Below are 14,098 nucleotides of genomic sequence, written 5' to 3'. Positions count from 1 at the left end.
AGAAATTAAGGAATTAATTTAATTCACTATAGCATCAGAAGGAATAAAATACCGAGGAATAAATTTAATGAGGAAGTTAAGAAGCTATACTCTGAAAGCTGTAAAAAGGATGCCATATTGGAATAGCAGAAAGAAACCTATGCATTAGCTTGAGAAATTTGACATTGCGACCTAAAGCAGCAGTACTGCACAAACTGCTCTACTCTGTATCAGAATCCCAACTCATGTGAACCACGTATAAAGAAAAGGTCCCTGTCTAGAGCAGTGGTTCTCAATCTCCCTAATGCTGCAACTCATTAAATATGATTGTTAACATTGTGGTAACCCCCATCCAAAGATTACTTTCACTACTACTTCATAACTGTAATTTTGCTACTATTATGAATTATAATGAAGCATCTTTGTTTTCTGAGGGAATTAAGTGACCCCTGTGAAAGAGTTGTTCAATCCAAAGAGGTTGTAACTCACAGGTTAAGAACAACTGGTTTGGAGAGTGTAGGGAACTCTTACAACTCGATATTAAGAATAAAACAGTAACATTGGGCTTAATTTTAAAAGGCAAAGAATTTGAAAAAAAAAAAACCTTTCCAAGGAAGAAATACAAATAACCATTAAACACTTGAAGTGGCAGTATATAATGATTCATTAACAAACAGGCAGTTTTTCAAGTGAGTAAAGAAGGAATTAAAACTTGGTACTGCATCTCTTCTCATGGGTATGCCCAACAGACATGAAAACACATGCCCACTTAACAATTATTCAGAGGTGTTTACAGCAGCATTGCTTATACAGCCCAAAGGTGTAAATCCATCCCAAAACACCATCATTGTAGTGCATGTACAATAAAGGGATTGCATTTGGCTCTGAAAAAAAATGAAGTATTGACATGTCTTTTTTTAAACACAAATAAACCTTGAGAACATTATGGTTGGAAAAATAGGTCCAATGTTTTCTTACCCAGAATAAGGCAACCTAAAGAGGAAACCATCTGCTCAGAGTTCTCCAGGTTTGACTGTGACTATAGTTGCCCATTACTACGTATACATTTTTAAAGGTGAAATTGTATATTTTAAATGGGTGGATTTTTATTCTATCTACTTATATATCAATGAAACTGTTAAAAATGAAGTGTTTCTACTTCAAAATTAAAAGAAAATTACAGTGATTTAGTAACATAATGTTGAAAATTTCTGCAAACAATCTAGAATAGTCTGCAATAGTCTACAGTTTGAGGGACCCAAGCTCCTTTTCCTTTATAATTCCTAGATTACCTCAGCTTACAAAAGGCTATGAGGTGCCACCCGTATGTGTTAATTTAAGCAACAGCAAGAAGAGGACAGACCAACTTCCCCCTCTTTGGATGATGAATCCAAACTGTGGGCACAATTGACTGTCAGTCACATTACATGGACAGGCAGGTGATGGTGTCATTCATTGGTAGAGAGTCAGCTTAGCCCTAGGTTCAATTCCCAGCACTGCAAAGTAAAAAGGTATAAAAAGAATACCACTGATAAAGAATAAAATATGGGACAGTGGAAAAATTGGAATGTGATCTCTACTGTTCCCATTGGTTTTCAAATGGCCATTTAGTTTACATTTTGTTTGAGAATGGCAATTGACATAAACAACACAGATAGGAGGAAACTTTAGGTGGTACTGGCACCAGTCATTACAGGGGATTTTGCTCTCATCATTTTTTTCTTCTAATCCTCAGAGCACTTCTCCAATTGTCTCCCAGAAACCTTGCAACTGAGCAGGCTAGGAGTGCAGCAGCCTGGTTTCCTCCCTCTCTGCTCACTTGTCCAGGCGAGCCTCCCAAGGACTTTAGTGTGACCCACCCTTCTCTCTCAGTGGAGCAGTGGCACTCATAAGTGAATTCAGGTGGTTGACTAATAATCTCCTACCCTCAGCTCTCATTTATCATAGCCAGATCATTTGAATTTCAAATGATCTCCAGAAAGTTTCCTTTTGAATATTTATTGACATTTCAACAACTCTTCTCAGTTAAGTAGTTTACTGGAACGAACAAGAGCTTTGTTTACTCCAGTCCAGGAGAAGTGTGAAGAGTCAAAAGAAGAGTATTCCTGATCAGAAGGCATCAGGAAGACTTTGTAAAGAAGGTCATAGAAAGCAAGTGCCCATAGAGGCTGGATGTGCTACTGGGCACAAATAAGAAACAGCCTTTGCAATTTAGAATTGAAGCATGTAAAATGTTATGATGTGATTACAGAGGAAAATGTGAACTCCACATTGTATCATATATGATGGCCCCCAGAGATGATTTTCTTTAACCATGAAGTCATGAACAGCTCTGTGCTGACTTTGACATATGGAAGTTTAGGATGCCACTAAAACTAAGAATTGGGTGCGTAATTTTCCAAACAATGACATAATTTGGCTGCAAAATTGCAGTCTTGTTTTCCAGCTGCCCAAGTTTCTGAATTAGTTGGTATGAGTAGAAAGGAGAAATGACACAATTATATTATAATATAATCTCAAAATAAAAGAAAAACTTAAAAAAATATTTAAAAATAGAAGAACAATCAAGGAAAGAAAACAAAATCCTGCCACACTGGAAATTCAGTTTTGCTAAAGATAAATTAAGCACTGGGCCCAGTTCCTAAAGTCTTAGTAGAAGAGTGGGAGGAAGGATTATATGAGCAAGCAGGGGTAGGGAGTGGGGGGTGGGGTTGGGGGGAGTCAAGATTATGATGTCGAAACCCCCAGAGACATCTGACCCTAACTAGTGGGAGTGCATGGGCTCTGGACTGACAGCTGGGGAGCCTGCATGAGACTGAAGGAGGCCCTCTTAATATAGGTAACAGTTGTGGCTTGGTCTTTTTGTGGGGTCCCTGGCAGTGGGACCTTGATCTATCCCTGATGAATGAGCTGGATTTTTGGAACCCATTCCCCATGGTGGGATACCATGCTCAGCCTTGATACTGGTGGGAGGAGCTTGGTCCTGCCTCAACTTGATATGCCAAGCTTTATTGACTCCCTATGGGAGGCCTTACCCTCTCTGAGGAGTAGATGGGAGGTGGGGGAGGGGAGAGGGGCTAGCAGAAGGAGAACTGTGGTTGGTATGTAAATTGAATTTAAAAATTAACAAAATAGACACTTCGCTCCCTCACACAAAGCCCAGACGCGGAGAAAATGGTGGCAGGGGTCGAAGCAGCGGCCAAAGTGGCAGCGACAGAGCCCAAAATGAAGGAAGAGAGCGGCGTGCCCTGCGTGCCGAGCGGCAACGGAGCTCCAGGCCCGAAGGGTGAAGGAGAATGACCTATTCAGAATGAGAAGAGGAAGGAGAAAAACATGAAAAGAGGAGGCAATCGCTTTGAGCCATATACCAATCCAACCAAAAGATACAGAGCCTTCATTACCAACATATGTTTTGATGTGAAATGGCAGTCACTTAAAGACCTGGTTAAAGAAAAAGTTGATGAGGTAACATACGTGGAGCTCTTAATGGACGCTGAAGGAAAGTCAAGGGGATGTGCTGTTGTTGAATTCAAGATGGAAGAGAGCATGAAAAAAGCTGCTGAAGTTTTAAACAAGCATAGTCTGAGTGGAAGACCACTGAAAGTCAAAGGAGATCCTGATGGTGAACATGCAAGGACAGCAAGGCAAAAGGTGATGGCTGCGATTGGAGGGATGGGTATGGGACCAGGTGGCCCAGGAATGATTAATATCCCACCCAGTATCCTAAATAATCCTAACCTCCCAAATGAGATTTTCCATGCATTATAGGCTGGAAGACTTGGAAGCACAGTATTTGTAACAAATCTGGATTATAAAGTTGGCTGGAAGAAACTGAAGGAAGTATTTAGTATGGCTGGTGTGGTGGTCCGAGCAGACATTCCGGAAGATAAAGATGGGAAAAGTCGTGGAATAGTCACTGTGACTTTTGAACAGTCCATTGAAGCTGTCCAAGCTATATCTATGTTTAATGGCCAGCTGCTGTTTGATAGACCAATGCACGTCAAAAATGGGTGAGAGGGCCTTACCAAAGGGATTTTTCCATCCTGAATGACCACAGCAACTTCCCCATGGACTTAGTGGTATTGGCATGGGGTTAGAACCTGGAGGACAGCCTACTGATGCCAACAACCTGAACAAAGGCATTGGAATGGGAAACCTAGGGCCTGCAGGAATGGGAATGGAAGGCATAGGATTTGGAATAAATAAAATTGGAGGCATGGAAGGACCCTTTGGTGGTGGTATGGAAAACATGGAGCGATTTGGATCTGGGATGAACATGGCCAGAATAAATGAAATCCTAAGTAATGCACTGAAGAGAGGAGAGATCATTGCAAAGCAGGGAGGAGGTGGAGCTGGAGGCAGTGTCCCAGGGATCAAGAGGATGGGCCCTGGCATTGACCGCATTGGCTGTGCTGTCATGGAACCCATGGGCGCAGGCCTAGGCCATGGTATGGATTGAGAGGGCTCTGAGATTGAACATATGGGCCTGGTCATGGACTGTATGGGCTCAGTTGAGTGCATGGGCTCTGGCATCGAGCACATGGACCCACTAGGTCTTGACCACATGGCCTCCAGTATTGAGGGCATGGGCCAGACCATGGAGCGCATTGGCACTGGCATGGAGCGCATGGGTGCCGGCACGGGTTTCGGCCTGGAGCGCATGGCCATGCCCATTGACTGAGTGGGCCAAACCATTGAGCGCACGGGCTCTGGTGTAGAGCGCATGGGCCCTGCCATTGAGTGTATGGGCCTGAGCATGAATCGCATGGTGCCTACTGGCCTAGAGCGCATGGGCCTGGAGCGCCTGGGAGCCAACAGTCTGGAGCGCATGGGCCTGGAGCGCATGGGCGCCAACAGTCTGGAGCATATGGGCCCGGCCATGGGCCCAGCACTGGGTGCTGGCATTGAGCAAATGGGCCTGGCCATGGGTAGTGCTGGAGGTGCTAGCTTTGACAGAGCTATTGAAATGGACCGGGCAACTTTGGAGGAAGCTTCACAGGTTCCTTTGGCGGAGCTGGAGGCCATGCACCTGGAGTAGCCAGGAAGGCCTGCCAGATATTTGTGAGAAATCTCCCATTTGATTTTACAAGGAAGATGCTTTAGGACAAATTCAACGAATGTGGCCACGTGCTATACGCCAACATCAAGATGGAGAACGGAAAGTCCAAGGGGTGCGGTGTGGTTAAATTTGAGTTTCCAGAGGTTACTGAGAGAGCCTGCCGGATGAAGAATGGCATGAAGCTAGCTGAGTGGCCTAGAGATTGATGTTCGAATCGATAGAAATGCTTAAGCAGTTGCCTTTTTTAAACATCAATACCAGACCTCTGAATTTGTATTTTTTCTTGTTAACCATTTGTTAGCTGGATGTATAAAGATGTTTAAAAAATTAAGTTGCTTTTTGGGGTAATTTGAATTAACTTTTTAATGAGTGGGTTCCATTTGATTGTTTGCATTGAGATTGCAATGTGCGCAATTTTTTTTGTAGTTGTGGCATCTTGTTGACATCGAATATGACTTTGATAATAAATACCAGTTGCTGAAAAAAATTAACAAAACAAAACACACACACATATAAAAATTCATAAAAATGTCTTCTAGTTTGGGGAGAAACAAAGATCAGTTGGCTTTGTCTTAGGCCGTGAAAGCAGAGCCTATTAACTACAGAGATTCTTGGGTGAGACAGACAGGGTGATTTTTAGTTCAATCTAGCTTCTGCCTCATTGACTGCTGCATGCTGGAACCTGTAAAGAGGGCCTGGCTCCTGAACCACATCAGTGTCCTCCCTGGGTCCAGGAGAACCTGGCTTTTGTGTGGAGGAATGATAGATTGTTAGGTAACAGCCACGTCATGGTGTACCCAATATAACCAGCCCTTTTATCAGTCACTCAAGCAGCTACATCAGAGAAGGAAGTAAGCAGAAGCCAGGTGATGATGTCAGCATGAAGCATTGGCTGGCATTCTTCCTCAAAGATGGTATGGAAAGGTTACTCTTGCACTAATGATACCTTGGGAAGTGGTAACCTTGTCATCTTGACTTTTACTGTAGACTGTTTGTAATGCTACAGCAGAAGAACGTAAAAAAGTAACTGGTAAAATACAGAAATGTATTCCTTACAGCACAGGACATTGGGAAATCTAAGAAGTACCTATCATATTCAGAACCTGTTCATTGCATTGGTGTTGGGAGGAAGTTTTACCCAGGGCTCTGCATGTGTTGGGAAATGTTTTACCACAGACTTTCACATCCAGTTCAACATTCAGGGCTTGATAAGAGTCACAGTTTGCTTAACATAGTGCTATTTTCACTTGGTAAAGAAATGAGACAAGTCTCTTGATGCCTAGTCACCTTGCAACCCCACCCTCATCACTGTCACCCAAAGAGGTCAAGATTTTGGTATGAATCTTAGGGAAACATGACTATAAGAGCAAAGCAACATTCTTGATTACTGCTCTACTTACAAGACTGCAGTTGTCATGGAAGCCAGCAGAAATCTCTGAGGTTCCCAAACTAAGGTATGTATGGGAACATTCTAGCTGCCCATGAGAATAATGAGGGATGTTGGAAGAAGAGAGCACCAGAGAAGGGAAACTTTGTGGCTCCTGCTACAGAAACCTTGACTAACAGCTGTAATTAAGCCCCCTTAGCCACACTTGTGACATACTTAATCATTGCCTGGGATTGAAAGAGGACTTCTGATCTGGCCTGGATGACCCAGGAGGGTTTCTTTGCCTGGTTTGTTAGATCTGAGGGTCTGCTGCATGGAAATCTCACTACACCCTTGTTTCAGACAAAGAGCTGCACCAGACACTCATGCTTCACTGTCTTGCATGGAGTCTCCCCAGAAGCACACTACAAGAACTTTAAGAAAATATCTGGTAAAGGTCCATGACATTGGACTGTGGTTCCCACTCACCCTTTACCAGTTGCCTTCTCTACCCAGCCCTCTGGTGGTCCCTAAATACAAGCTGATGGTGAGGATTTGGCTTGTGGGAGCCTCCTGTGTGAGGGCACTGAGTTTCTGAGGTGGTGGGGAACTGTTGAAAGGGAGACCCCTTTGGAAGCCCCTTCTGTATAGAGGGATGACTGGAACAATGAGGAAACTTATTGCTTGAAGCTCAGATGAGGAACAAGTGTAAACAGCTAGAGAGTGGCTTGTTGCAGTTGGTAGTCACCAGTTACAGTCAATGATCCCTTTGTTTGGGTGTTTGAGTCTGTTCCTGTTATATAACATGAAAAGAACAAACCGGACGCCTTCCTAGAGCTTTGACCACTGATGTTCTCAGGCAGAGCTGGACAAAATGTCCATTTGCAGACTCGCACCATACTAAAGAAAAATTTATGTCCTAGATTATGTAGCATCCCTTTTCTCCACAGGGGAGATTAGCACCAGCTAATCTGTGTCCCAGCTTCAGAAGGCAAGAAGCTAGTGTGTAGCTGTGTGATGCTGGACACACTCATTTTCACTGGTGATTCCTATTTTTGTAAGAAGAGTGCAAATGGAGGTTGCCTTCTGGAAGCTTTGGGATTGCCTTCTGTTTCTTCATTATATTATAGGCCAAATATGAGACCAGGTCTGGGCTTAAGTCACTGCTTCCAATGTGATTGCTTCCTGTGTAGCAAAGAAGCACCTCTCAGCCTCAAATGTAGTTCTTGAATCAGTTGCAAAAAAAGGTCAAGTAGTAATTTGGAAAATAATCATCTGATTCTCTTCTGCAAAGCAGCCACTGTGCTGAGGCCTTCCTATGCATTTTTCTTTGTTCTCTGATAGTCTTAGAGCATTCACAGGTGAGGCGCGCTATTAGCTTCATTTGTCAAAGAAACCTGTAGCTGCTTTTCCAAACGTGTAGAGGAGTTACAGACCTTGGGAAAATACAAACCTGGAATGAATTAGATGCTGCTCACGAGTAAAATGTGATTGATGTTCTAATTATTTATTTGCTCCTATGTAATTAGAAGGCTGGAGATTATGGGTGCACAGATGGCAGTATCCTAAGGCAGTATGCATACACAGGACTTCCTGCAGTGTATTTCCTTATGCATTTGATACAGGAGGGAGCCTATTGCCTCAAATCCAGTATCTAAATGGGAGCTACTGAAAATTCATGTCCTGAGAGTAAAAGTAGTAAACACACTATCTGAATGCTTAGGATGTCACTCGGTTTGCACTGACAGTGTCTTCACCACCACATTAAGCACCAGCCAGTGTTTTGAAAAGCCACCCAGAGTCAAGGTACATGTGTGTACTTTCCCTCGCCCTGTAGGTCTTGGTCGATTCAGGGCCATATACAATACTGCTGCAATAATGGACCTGTGTTGCTAAAATTCCTTCCCGAAGGAAAATGTAAACAATATTTACCCCTCTTCCTGAGGTCCCAAGAAAAAATGAGGCACAATTGCAACAAAGTTCAATAAAGCTACATGGCTTGCCCCCACCAGGTGGCTTCTCTCTTCATTCCTCTCCCCAGAATACTTCTCTGGTAGCCCTGCCTATACTGTCTGGGTGACCACTGTTCAATCAGTGTTGTATTCATCAACCAATTAGAGAAACATATGTACAGAAGGACATCTCTCATCAAGGAGGTACAGATTAAGATGGATCTGAGGACAGTCATTCCCAATATCCTGTTACATGGAGAAATCTTAGGGTTATGAAGCCTACTCAAGAACCCCATCAAACTCAGTTGTTCATGCATGGTAGATAAGAAGTCTTCGTGTTACTATTTCCTTTTCATTCTTCCCAGGAAACAAATATGCCATCTGTCTCAGAAAGCAGAATTTGTATGTATCTTGCAAGCCTACTTCCTATAAGAACAACAAAATCACCAAAAATCCTTGAAAAGACTGTTCATAGGCCAGCAAAATGGCTCAGTCAGTAAAGGCTCTTGCTGAGCAAGTTTGGAAACCAAAGTATGATCCCTGGAAGACACATAAAAATTAAGAAAAAAAAACTCATTCAGGACAAAGGCTAGCCTCCAATCTATATAACAGGAGCCTGCTAATGCAAACTCCAGGATCCCAGTTGGACCTACCAAACAGGGTGTCATAGGGAAGGGCTCAACAAACCTTTTGATAATTCTTTAAGGAGTTCTGGCTGTACCTTACCACTCTTCATGTCTAAGTGGTTGAGTTAGTAGTAGCTATGTAGGTTGGCCAATATCCTGTCTATGTATGTTGATAGACCTTGAATTTATAACATGCAGTAGAGGGCAAGGCCTTTGCTCTTCAACACGGTCCAGAGATAGCTTCACGCCAGAGATCTGGCTGATGCACAGTCTTTCTTTGATCTTATGGGACTATAATATTGACAATGTAGATGAGAGTTTTGACATTTGAAAATATTATATGGTTTTAATTAGCAAGATGATTACCTGATCTAAAAGGCTGGATACCCAAATATCCTGAAAGGTCATAGGAACAAACCTTCAGTTTTCTTCATTAAATATTCTAACTTTTTGAATTAGAAGTGATTTAATTGAGTAACATTAGAAGATGATTCATTTAGTTCCCCACCCATTTAAAAATCCTCAAGGCTAATTAGAAATTTAAATTTCATAAAAGAATGGGAATGTGATTATCCAAATTCTATCATCATCAGTTTTCTTTTCTAATATCGAATATTTATAATAAAAGCTCAGTGACTTCCCTCTGTGAATAGAAAGGTTGTGATACTATCACAATGTAGGGGCTGGGCATGCAGCCCAGTGGCCTCAGCATGAGAGCAAAAACAAAACCAAAAAACAAAACAATAAAAAATCAAAAGCAAATGATCATTAGATCAATACAGATTGTTGAAGGACAGAGATCAGATCTCTATCTACTTCATCCTCAGCATCTCATAGAGTATAAGTTATGTTTGCAACTACATAAAAGTACCATGTTCTGCCCAAACAAACCAGGGCTTCCCACATTCTAAGTTAAAATTTAAATACTTCAGTACTTTCTAGACGCTGACTTAAACAATTTGCCAGAAGAACTTGACAGCTAATAGATTGCCTCTTGTTCTTTTGGGCATCCAACCTGGGCTTCATCTGAACTAGTTCTACTACTCATCTCCTCAGTATCAGAAAATAAAATAATTACCAACAAGACCATAAGGGTGGCCTTGAGATTCAAATGAACTTCACAGCAGAGTCTCTAATCTTTTTTGTCAAAAGCAAGCCTAGTTGTACTATTCATTATGGAGCTTATCATCTCTTTGGATCATATGGGTGTGGTCAGCATGTAACCTTCTCTTGAAGTCCTTTATGTAGTGATTTGTCTCCTATGTCCTATTTAATTAGCACGGGAAAAAGTCAAGTTTCCCTGATTGAATATTATCTCCTTAACACAATATCAACATGAAAATAGCTAATCAAAAAGAAATACAGATTTGAATCATCTACAAATTTTGTTCTATAATTCAAACAATAACCTATATTTTTTAAGTGGGACATTATAAATGTACACCATTTAACACTTTAAGCCTGACTTTGCTGTAGAGCATCTACCAGCAAAGGCTATTTGGGCATGGGTTTAAGCCAATAAAAAGTCTTTATCAGCCATCTGGTAACTACACTTTGTGTTCTGGATCCCACTGAAGCCCTGAGACTTTCTCAGTGTTAGCTTTTAGGAACAAAAACCATGTCCTCTGTTAACATACTTTAGTCAATAAGAACAGTTAGTCAGAAGCAGAGCTACAGAAGCCAAAATGCAAGGTTAATACATTTAGATATTTACTCAGAACTAAGGACTTTGATGGATTAGGTTCTTGGTTTCATTTTGGCTGGTGGCGCTGTCTACATGCTGAGTTTTATAGCCTGAATGGCACTTCCATCATGGAGTCAAGTTGCTTGTACCATTTTTGTGCCCTGCTTACTTTAGTGTACTAGTTATTTGCTTTACTAATGTGATAAAATGCCATACCTGAGAGCACCGTAGAAAAGGAAGAGTTTATTTCATCTTTCAGTTCCAAAGGGTTATGAGATGAACAAGGCAGGACAGAGAAAAGTAAGGAGGGCACAAAAATGGTACAAGCAACCTGCTCTGCTGGGAAGAGGATGGGAACAAAGAAAAAGTACAACCAAGTTTCCTAACCCCCAAGTCTTCTCTAACCTCCAAGAGCAGGAGACATGGACAGCCACAGAATCCCATGAACCTGAACTAATCTGAATTTATGTTCAGTGGAGCAAACACTGGTAAAAAAGAGCATATCCAAAGAAAAGGCAAATGAAACATGGCCATGACCACACTGTCTATGTAGATATTGAAATCTCCTGGGGGAAGTGTTATCTAGTGGATAATATGGAGCAATAGCTTTTGCAGGCTTGCTGACTGCTGCTGATTGGGTAATACAGTGCAGCAAGCAACCTGTTTTGACTCCATCTCACCATTTCAAACTGACTAATCTGGCCTAATTGGTTTGATCTGGAGACATAAATATCCCCTTGTAAGCACAGTTTGGCCCATAAGACACTTGAGGGAGAGGAGAGATTCAACATGGATATAGTGTGGTGGGAAGACCATTAATAAGAGACCAGGAAATGGAGGTGTTCTTATTCAGAATCACAAACATGGTCCAGGAATGCTGAATCTTGGAATGCTATATGCTGACAGAAAACAAAACAAAACAAAACAAAAAAACTGTAATCAAGGTACTCTATGACCCAAGGCTTTGATTAGGACAGCATTTTAATGAAGAAGTACATTTGTGTTTGCATAACACTGGTTTACATGACCTTATTTGAAAGTCAGATTACACACTAGAAATTACATTCATGATGGCTCATGTTAATCTCCCAGAACTGTGCATCAGCCAATCTGTACCGAACTTCTTTGCATGGTATCATTGACATCCTAGGAAATTGCACAGAACTCACTCTAAACATAAGAGAACTACTCTTAAATGGACAACCTCTATCCCCAGTCCATGATTGTGGTCCACTAAACTTCCCACCTTGCTGACCTCCACAATATATTGGTGAACTATTCTTCCTAATATGCTCTACAGGGGGAACTCATTCATTGCTTGCACTAGTTTATAAACATCTCTCAATTGCTTATGTTTTGTGTTATTCAGTTTCTATAGTTATTCTGAAATGTTTTTTTTTACATACAAATCATAAACTTCCCCGTTCATTTCCACTTCATTTTCTCTTTGTCTTAGTCCCCATTTCCTCTACTTTCTATTTGTTAACTAATAATCTTTAACTTCCATTTACCCAAATAACTATTTTTTATTTACACTTCTCTCCTCTTTATTTTCTCTCTGTTGTTCTGATATGCAGCCCAAGTATTGCTAAGATTATTTTCTTTCAGTTTATTCACATAGTAACTAATGTCTTAGGACACACCATGCTGTCTTTGTTCCCTTATTATAAGAAAGACATAATTAAATTTAAAGATATCATTAAAAACAAACAAAAACTCTTGCATCTTTCCATAGCAAATTTTCTATCAAAACAATTACTTCTGCAGTTGTTTTTCTCTCATAATGGTAGAAATGGAGATTATGTGTAATATCCTGAGAACACAGAATGAGGTTGGGATACTTAGTAACATACCTAGACAAATGGGGAGAGTGACACCTTCACCCTACTACAATCTAGAGTAACTTCAACTTTACAAATACACCAACTGATGTAGTTTCCATATTATAGTTAAAATCATCAAATCCAAAGAAATGGACACCAATAAGAGAGGGTGGATGAGATGCTAAACTAAATATTCAAACGAATAACAATAACAATGCTTTAAAAAATCAAAGCAAACACAAGTAACCTCCTGAATGAATTCAAAGATAATACAAATAAGTAGCAGATGAATGAAACAAAGAAGTCAATATAGGGCATGAATGAGGAATTCAGTAGATAGCAAATGATGAAAAAAGTCAAATGGAAAATTCTGAAATAAAACATTCACTAAGTCAAAAAACAAAACAAAACACCCTTGGGGATCCTAACCAATAGAATGGATCCTATATATGGAGCACAGAATATAAAGTCTTGAAAACATAGGTGATGATTTACTATGCTTAGGCAATGATCAGTATATGAACAGAGCATAAAAATCCATGTGACACAACAAAAGACCAAATTTATAAATTATGATCATAAGAAAAAGAAAAGTTCAAATTAAAGGCATAGAAGACATATTCAATACAAACAGAGGAAAAATAATTTCAAATCTAAGATGAAAGCTACTTAGATACAGAAAGGAATTGGAATGCCAAGAAGACAAGATCATTATAGACTCCCAAAGCCACATTATAATTAAAATATTAATTATACAAAACAAAGCAAGAATAAGAAAAACTATAAGAGAAGAGAGAAGCAGCAAATCCAGTTCAGTTCAATGTTTAGCTGTGGATGTCTGCTTCTACTTCCACCAGCTGCTGGATGAAGGCTATAGGATGGCATAAAAGTTAGTCATCAATCTCATTATCAGAGGAGGGCATTTAAGGTAGCCTCTCTTCTGTTGCTTAGATTGTTAGTTGGTGTCATCCTTGTAGATCTCCAGACATTTCCTTAGTGCCTGATTTGTCTTTAAACCTCTAATGGCTCCTCTATTATGGTATATCTTATCTTGCTCTCCTCTATTCTTCCCCCAACTCAACCCTTCCTGCTCTCTCATGTCCTCCTCACCCCTCCTCTTCCCTCCTTCTCATTCTCCTAGATCCCTCTCCCCTCCCCCAATGCTCCCATTTTGCTCAGGAAATCTTGTCCCTTTCCACTTCTTCAGGGGACCATGTATGTCTCTCTTAGAGAGCTCCTTGTTTCCTAGCGTCTCTGGCACTGTGGATTGTAGGCTTGTAATCCTTTGCACTTTGTCTAAAATCCATATATGAGTACATACCATGTGACTGGGTTACCTCACTCAGGATGTTTCTTCTAGTTCTATCCATTTGCCTTCGAATTAAAGATTCCATTGTTTTTTTTTTTTTTCTTCTGAGTAGTACTCCATTGTGTAAATGTACCATATTTTGTCTATCCATTCTTCAGTTGAGGGGCATCTACCTTGCTTTCAGGTTCTGGATATTACAAATAATGCTGCGATGAACATCATAGAACAGATGCCCTTGTATGAATGTGCTTCTTTTGGGTATATGCCTAAGAGTGGAATTGCTGGATCTTGTGGTAGACT

The 14,098-nt window shown here is 40.8% G+C and overlaps 1 pseudogene; it reads left to right on the top strand.

The window, feature by feature from the left end:
• The first annotated feature begins 3,128 nt into the window (after positions 1-3,128).
• LOC100769800 lies at positions 3,129-5,328 on the top strand (annotated as a pseudogene).
• Positions 5,329-14,098: the final 8,770 nt, after the last annotated feature.

The sequence above is a fragment of the Cricetulus griseus genome, chromosome 3 (genome assembly GCF_003668045.3).
Source record: "Cricetulus griseus strain 17A/GY chromosome 3, alternate assembly CriGri-PICRH-1.0, whole genome shotgun sequence".
Lineage (NCBI taxonomy): Eukaryota > Metazoa > Chordata > Mammalia > Rodentia > Cricetidae > Cricetulus > Cricetulus griseus.
This window is presented reverse-complemented; position numbering and strand designations above follow the sequence as displayed.